Raw genomic sequence first — 8,044 nt, forward strand, 5'->3', positions numbered from 1 at the left:
TCCCTCTGGTGACCAGCGAGGAAATGGAATGAAGCTGCGTCAGGGGGAGTTGAGAATGGACATTAGGAAAAGGTTCTTCACTGAGAGGGTGGTCAGTCACTGGAACAGGCTCCCCAGGGAAGTGGTCACAGCGCCAAGCCTGTCAGTGTTCAAGGAGCATCTGGATGACACTCTGAGTCATATGGTTTAGTTTTAGGTAGTCCTGCAAGGAGCAGGGAGTTGGACTTGATCCTTATGGGTCCCTTCCAACTCGAGATATTCTATGATTTTAGGACATGTCAGCACACATAAAAACACATGAGCATGCACACCCAGTTACACAGTTACACCCTGTGCATGCACATACATTTGCCCCCAAGATTTGTCACCACATAAGTGTTCACATGGGCTTATATGCACTTGCACACTCACACTTGCAGGCAGACATATATGCAAGCTCATGTACAAACACAGAAATATATGTACTCATCTGCACACACATACACACACACACGCACGCACACTGACAGCACACACACTCACTCACCTGCAAAAACATGCGTGTTACACAAACACATGCACAGGCACACACAGAAATGCACTTGTTCACACACACACTGGCAGACGCTCACTCTCACCTGTGCATTTGCAAATGAACACACAAATGCAAGCACACAGGCACAAATACACCCTCCGGCACAAACAGATGCATGTGCACATGAGGAAGCACAGCTTCTCCCCACACACATTGACAACCAGGACTCCACCAGCCAGCTCTCTGTCTCTCTGCCCCTGACAACTTTAGGCAAGCCCTTGAAAGGCCAGTGCTAAGAAGGTAAATCAGGCACCCGCCATCCCTGGTGGATTTAATGACAGTAGAGGGCTTTGGGGCTTTTGTGGGTTGGACAGAAGTAGTTCGGTTGATTGTGTTCTCATTACAGGAAAGAGAGAAGGTGCAAGCTGCAGGGTCTTTTTTGGACATTCAGCCTGTTCCCATGCGAAGTCCGTGCATGAGAGACAAAGGCAAAGCTAGAGACTATCCCTATTGCTGCAGCTCCAGGGGTTCCCCACCTAACAAGTCAAAGTCATCCCAAAGTCTGACAAGATCCAGCCCATCCCTGGTGATTGCCGTAGGGTGGTTGTGGAGGTCTGGGACCAGATCCAGCTTCAGTGCAGGGAAAGGTGCCGCCCTGACATGCTCACACAGCAGCAAAGGGCTGTGTGTCTGGGGTGAGCCAGGTGGCCTGCAGCTGCAAATGCTGAGGCTGGGACACCAGAGAGGAAGCTGGCCTGATGAAGTTGCCTTAAGATAAATACCCTCTCTTCAAAAGCCCAACAAATATTAATTAGCAGGTGGCATCAGGAGGAGATTTCAAACTGCCTGAGCCAAGCCCTGACATCTGTCAGTTAATCTGGCTCATTAGAGCTCATGGAGCTCCACTGCTGGAGAAGTCTGTCTCCACATCTGCTTTTAGCGCTGGGGCAGTCTCCAGAGCCACGGGAGTGGTGGCAGGAGGCTGTGCCCAGCGCCGCACAGGCACCAGGAGGACAAGCCTTGTGCCCCGAGAGCCTCCCAGAGTAAGGCTGGCATTTTCCAAGGGTCCTCACGTGGCCTGAAAGGGTCAGATTCAGATCTCCGCCTACTGTGACCTGCCTCCCTTGGAAGGAGTCCAGCTCCTAGCTATGCTCTGCAAGTGCAGCATCAGGAAGCAAGGTGCCAGCCAGACGGGTTTGTTAGAAATCTTCTCAGAAAGCAGCTGCAGCATTGCTCAGGCTCAATCAGCTGCTGCCATTGTTAGCCACCAGGCAGCCATAATAGATGTGTACCATGTGTGTAAAAGCACACCTGTGTCAGGATTTTCCATCATTGGCTGGTGAGCTTGGCAGGAGCTGCTGTGGTGGAGCTTTACTCCTTGTCCTGTCACTACAGGCCCTGGCAAAAGTCTTTCTCCATCATTCTTGTAAGCCCCCTTTATATACTAAAAGACCCTAGTGAGGTCTCCCCAGAGCTTTCTCCTCCTCTGGCTGAACAACCCCAACCCTCTCGGCCTTTCTTCATAGGAGAGGTGTTCCAGCCTTCAGACCTAGTCGTGGCCACCCCCTGGCGGGCCCACTTTAACAGGTCCATGTCTTTCTTTATTGGGGAGCCCAGAACTGGGCGCAGTACTCCAGGTGGGGTCTCACCAGAGCAGAGCAGACGGACAGAATCACCTCCCTGACCTGCTGGCCACACTTCTTTTGATGTAGCTCAGGATGTAACTCAGGCTTTCTGGGCAGCAAGCACACATTGCCTGCTCATGTCCAATTTTTTTGTCCACCAGTATCCCCAGGCCCGACTCCGCAGGGCTGCTCTCAATTAATTCATCCCCTAGTCTGTACTGATACTGGGGATTGCTCCAAGCCAGGTGCAGGACCTAGCACTTGGTCTTCTTGAACTTCATGAGGTTCATATGGGCCCACTCCTCAAGCCTGTCAAGGTCCCTCTGGATGGCATCCCTTCCCTCAAGAGTACCAAGTGCACCTCTCAGCTTGCTGTCATCTGCAAACTTGCTGAGAGGGCACTCAGTCCCGCTGTCTATGATATTAGTGAAGATATCAAATACTATTGGTATTATTGGTATATTTTGGTACCAAAACCTTCAGGCTTTCTCCATAGCTTCCAGACCTATGCTAGTAAGCTGGTGTAGAGGATTTCCCTCCACACCAATTGCAGAGCCTTTTGGTGTGCAGGTGAAGTCCTGGAGATGGGATGAAAGCTTGGACATGTCTTGTAAAGACACATTTGCCAAGATCATGTGTCAGAGGCAATCAGAAAGAGAATTGCTGGGTTGCCTAAGGGGCTGAAGGTCTGAGGTTTGCTGAAGCTGAAAGCCGTCCCCTGACGGGAGAGTTCTCTGTCTAGCTGGTCCCCAGGGAAGATGTATGGCTCTAGTAGCTCACTCAACTGTTTGAAGTCCATGTGCTTGGGCTTCAGAAGCAGAGAGGGAAACCTGGTTTCTGCAACGGCAGAGGCCCCCGTCTTTGAACTTACAAAGGATCCCTTCTCCAGGCATTCTTTGGATGGGCTTCCAGCTGGCCAGACAGCATGCTTGCCTCAGTGGTGGTGTCTTGGAGCCCAGGGCAACACAAGCAGCCAGGGGTTCTCCATATGGGTACTTGAAGGGATGGATGGAGCCCATCTGTAAAGCAGAGGGCAACATCATGCTGCGCACTGGGATTAGGCTGGGTCTGTGTCTCCCCAGCCTGTGGACCAGTGAGGAAAGCTGTTGAGATATGTAGGGGTGTGACTTTTTCAGCCAAGCCCAGGCCCAGGGACCTGGGACACAGGAGTGGATACTCAGCAGAAGTATCCTGCCTGCTTGTCTTGCTCTTATGCTTCCCTCAGCATCCACCCACAGCTGCGGTTGGAGGGAACGGCTCTTGGCAGGAGACGTGATTGCTCCTGTGATTGATTTCCTCGCCAAATTAGCCCAAGGAGGGAAAAATCCCTTTCTTGCCTTGCATCTAGGAACTGGCTGAACCTTGAGCCTGCAATATCAGACTGTTCAGATACATGGATCAGCTTTTGGGAGCTTATAGAAAGTGAAATGGAGAATGAGCCTAGGGAGAAAGCTGATGAAGTGATAGATGGATATGGAGCCAGGCAAAGTTGGAATACCTTTCCGGCTCTACAGATCATTGGAACCTTTATTTAGATATTAGAAACTCTTTATTTTTCACTTTTGTTAACCCTGAAAATTCTCAAGTACTGGAATGTACTGTCCACAGATGTTGTGCAGGCTCTGGCCTTGGAAATTTTCAAGACTTGACTGGGCACAGCCCTGACCAGCCTGATCTAATGAGACCTGCTCTGAGCAGGAACTTGGAATGGGTGACCTGCAGAGGTCCTGTCCAGCCTCAGTTGTGCCATGGAAAGAGTAAAAATAGTTTGGCAGGTTTGTTTGTTAAAGGCTAGAAGTAAGGAAAGAACAAATGCAGATCCTACTTGTTTTGAGGAAACGGAGAATGGAAGGGTTACGGTCAAGTGGAAAGGCTTTTTGTTGTTTGGCTTTTTTTCCCTCAATGAGCTTTTCGGAAGCTCATTCATGAGGTGGGATGGGGAGCGTGGCAGGAAGCTTCATTTATTGGTTCCTGAGCTAACTTGTTTTGACTAGAGGGAGAAAGTCCACGGTGCCTGGGGGCTGAGTGGGGCAGCTGGTGTCTGCAGGGTTTGGGGTGTTGACCATTGTGTTTGTGAGAGCTGCAGTCTTGAGCTGTGCTGACAGGAGCTTCGACAAGCCCCACAGCTGGTCTCATACCATGCAACAGCTGGCCCCAAGCGCAGCGGCCGTCTCGCCACATTGCTGAACACCACAAGGAAATACAGCCTTCTGCGGCTGGAGGAAATTGAGAACTCTGACAGTGCCTTGCACCTCTGTGCTGTGCAAGACACCGTGGTGCAGGGAGCATCCTTGGCTGTGCACCAAGCCAGGGAGGGAGGGGATGTGTCTGTGCAAGGCTGAGCTTGAGGGAAGGGACCCTCAGCACTCTTTCCTCAACGCACCCGGAGATCTGCAGGCTAAAATCCTCTTTGAGGAGGGGAGAGTGCAATGACTTGAGAGAATGGAGAAAGGGATGAAGGAGTCTCAGGTTCCCTTGTTTTCACCGTGGGTTATGTGGTTATTCTGCCCAATGGCTCCAGTGAGGGGGCGGGCAACGCAGGAGATGAGGGCTGCTTGTGCAACGGTTCCTTGCTGCTGCTCTTTGCTTTCTGTTTTTCCCTGCTGCACATTGCACCTTCCGGGTTTCCTGCTGGCCGGTCTCTTAGAGTACCTGCTCCGGGATGTGTCCCTCAGAGGTCAGAGTTCAAAGTAACATGAAAAACATAAATAACGTCATGCCATCTGGCAATGCTCCTTCCTGGAATTACCTATGATTACAACAATTTTGGAAAATACTCAAACCCACCCTGTGGACGCTCCAGTTGCCGCATGGCCATGTGCTGGGATCTGGAGGACCTGCTGTCCTCCAGTGCACTCCGCCTGTCCTTGGAGCCCTCCTCATTCCCTGCCTCATGGTCTTCCCCCAGCCCTGCCTCATTTCTTCTGCAGTGGGACCAGGTCGTACAGCTCTATCCAAGATCTCAAGGCGGGAGCAGATCACCAGGCAGAGGTGGGCAACAGGCCCTGCCAGGAGAAGAGCTGGCCTTGGGAAAGCGGCTTCATGCCTGGGGGAAGGCCAGGCACAACACAGCAGCCATGGGGCCTTGGGCACTGGCTGCTGTCCTTGGGGTGCCCTGTCTGGTGGAGGCTGGCGGTGTGTGAGAAGCATGAGGGCCCTGGTATGTGGCCTGGCCAGGCTGATTTCAACATCAACCTGTGAGTTGCCTTAGCCCTGCACATCTGTGTAACTGCTGGGCTGTGCAGGGAAACGTTTGCGGGGTGGAGGGTGTATAGGTAGAATTCCCTTCTGCACAGGCTTGTCAGCTGTTGACCTCTCAGAGCCTCCAGTAGCACCAGGCTCCTCACTGGGGGATAGCAGAGGTTGGGCTCCCCATCTGCAGGACATGCTCTGAGGCCAAGGGGCCATATCTGAGCAGAGGTGCCAGAATGCAGGGCCTGATCTCCACCAGCTGTGGAGGAGCCGAGTATGTCTTCCTCAGCTCCCAGAGACAGTGACGGGAAGGGACCCATTGTCCTGCGTCCCTCCCTCCCCTTCTTCTGGAATGACGAAAAGTCTGCTTGTGTCCTCACCTTCTCCCCCCACCACCAGAGGCAATGCCTTTCATCCTGGGCAACACGAGACAACGTCCACCAAGATAAGGATTATGTGGAAGCAGAGGCTAGGATGTGGAAAGCTTTAATGACTCTGAAGAGGGAAACGAGTTCAATTCTAGAGGAGGCTGCCGGTGCAGGGAGAGCAACAGCAGCTGCCAAAAGTCTGTGCCTATTGCCCACAGCGGAGATGCCTCAGGGCATCCATCTGCGTGCCTCGCAGAGGGAGAGGGGTCAGCAGACGCCCCAGGCTGGCTCTGGGGTTCTTCCAGCACAGAAGACCAGAAGGCAAGAAAGAGATGGGAGAGAGTGGAAGGCAAGAAAGTTAGACTGTGGCCATGTTCTCAGAGAGCCCCAGCTGCTGTCCTTTGCCAGGGCAGGACTGGATGCTCAGCCTCTCTGAAATCGATGGCCAGGAGCTTTGTCCTCCGTTCAGCATGAGCTTCTGGGTTCCAGGTGGTCCTTGTCCAGGCTGTCACCAGTGGCTTTAGCAGGGGGGACACCTTCTGCCACAGTAGCGGCTGGAAATGCCAGAGAGGTCACAGCACCCAGAGGTGATGGGCACTCCATCACAGCTGAGGATGCTGCCAACAGCAGCGGAGGTGGAGGAGCCCACAACGGTGTTCTGCGGGAAAGAGCTGAGGATGGGGCCAGGCAGGGCCACCACCACGGGAGGGGGCTCAATGACAACGGTGGAGTTCTGGCACTGCCTGACACAGGGCTCATTGCAGCTGTTGGCCAGCGGGGTCGGGCCACAGGGCCGGCATGGCAGGCACCGGTCGTAGCAGGACATGTCTCAGGTCCAGAAGCGCACCTGGGAGAGAGGGCAGAGAGGAATCAAAGCACAGGGACATGCGAGGAGCAGTTTGCCACAAGTCCGTCACCAAAGTCAAAGGCACCTGCTGAGCCAGGAGGTAGAAACTGGGCAGTAAGGCAAAAGGGTTTCCTGGCCTTATCCAGACATGGTACTGCAAAGTGTCGCCTGGCCCACCAAGGCTGCTGCCTGTCTCTTAAAAGAAGAGCCTCCCTCCAGAGGCATGTCCCAGACACTGTCTTAGTCAGACCTTCACCCTTCTTCCCCGTCCCACGACAAGCAGCACTGAGACCCAGCACAGGATGGAGGAGTATGCATCTGCATGAGGAAAGTTCTTCAGACCCACCTGGCTCCCAAGGAGAAGGAGGTGAGAGAAGTGGATGAGAGAGCAAGGAGTTGGGCTGGCTTTTATGGTGGCCCTGACCTGCCCCAGGACCAGAGGCAGCTTTTACGGAAGTGGCAATTTTCTAAGGTGCTCATGATGAACGGAAATCATCCCAGCTAATGACATGGGCTGGGTGGTTGTTTTCCCTGGCAGCGCCTTTTCATTTCCTGGTTTATGCCGTACTCATTCCCTCACGGAGGCTTCTTCTGAGTGCTGGGACTGAGAGGCCCCAGGATTTCCGGGGCAGGAACGTGTCAGTGCCAGCAGAATACTCAGCTCAGGTGCCAGATGGGTGCAGTGCAGGCAAGTGATGTTGGCCTGGGGCACGCTGGTGGGCTTACCTGTGGCTGCATTGACAGGAAGGGGCCCAGCTGCTCCCAGCCCTGCAGTCTTTGGCTGGTCACCCAAGGGCTTCCCTGCATGAGGACGGGCCATATCTTTCTCTTTCCCTCCCTCCCTCCCTCCCTCCCTCCCAGCTTGCTCCAATGTTCACTTGTGGTCAGCTTCCCAGGCAGGTGGGCTGCACTGCTGCATTTCGATTCTCTTCCTCTTAAACCTGCCCTCTGGAGAAATGGGTTGACCTCTTTTGGCATCTTACTGGCAGGGGATTATGGGGATCACAAGGGCCCTTAGTGCAAACTGTTTTTCTGAATGTGGTGGGCCCATGAACATGTCTCCCATGAGGCTAGAAGAGGACCTCCTGGAAGGCACTTCCCGGTTACTGCAGTCCCTCACAGTGCAAGAGGCGGTTGGACACAGTGAGGTTCTCTTCCTGCAAGAGGCTGCCTGCTGCACTCCCAAGTCCCGAGGAAGCATTTCACAGTCCATTTTGGTCCCCACCCTCAAATGCAGCAGGAGTTGAAGGAGGCAGAAGTCTGCCCCATGGCTTCCATGGAGCATGTCAGGCAGTGGGACTGGCCGATCCAGAGGTTTGGAGCTAGACCGATTTATTAATTTACATCAGACATCACGCACTACATGAAGCTTATGAAAAATTGGTTTGGGGTGTAGAGCAAATTTTTCATCGTTTGCACCAGCTGTTTGAGCCTGGTGATTATGCTCGGCTCCGTCTTGAAGCTGTCAGCATGCATGACTTCATATTCTCCTGCTGGT

General features: G+C 53.3%; 1 pseudogene; it reads right to left on the minus strand.

Moving 5' to 3' along the window:
* Window positions 1–6,219: 6,219 nt before the first annotated feature.
* LOC140646073 (feather keratin Cos2-3-like) lies at window positions 6,220–7,026 on the minus strand (annotated as a pseudogene).
* Window positions 7,027–8,044: the final 1,018 nt, after the last annotated feature.

The sequence above is a fragment of the Ciconia boyciana genome, unplaced genomic scaffold, assembly GCF_034638445.1.
Source record: "Ciconia boyciana unplaced genomic scaffold, ASM3463844v1 HiC_scaffold_154, whole genome shotgun sequence".
NCBI classification, from domain to species: domain Eukaryota; kingdom Metazoa; phylum Chordata; class Aves; order Ciconiiformes; family Ciconiidae; genus Ciconia; species Ciconia boyciana.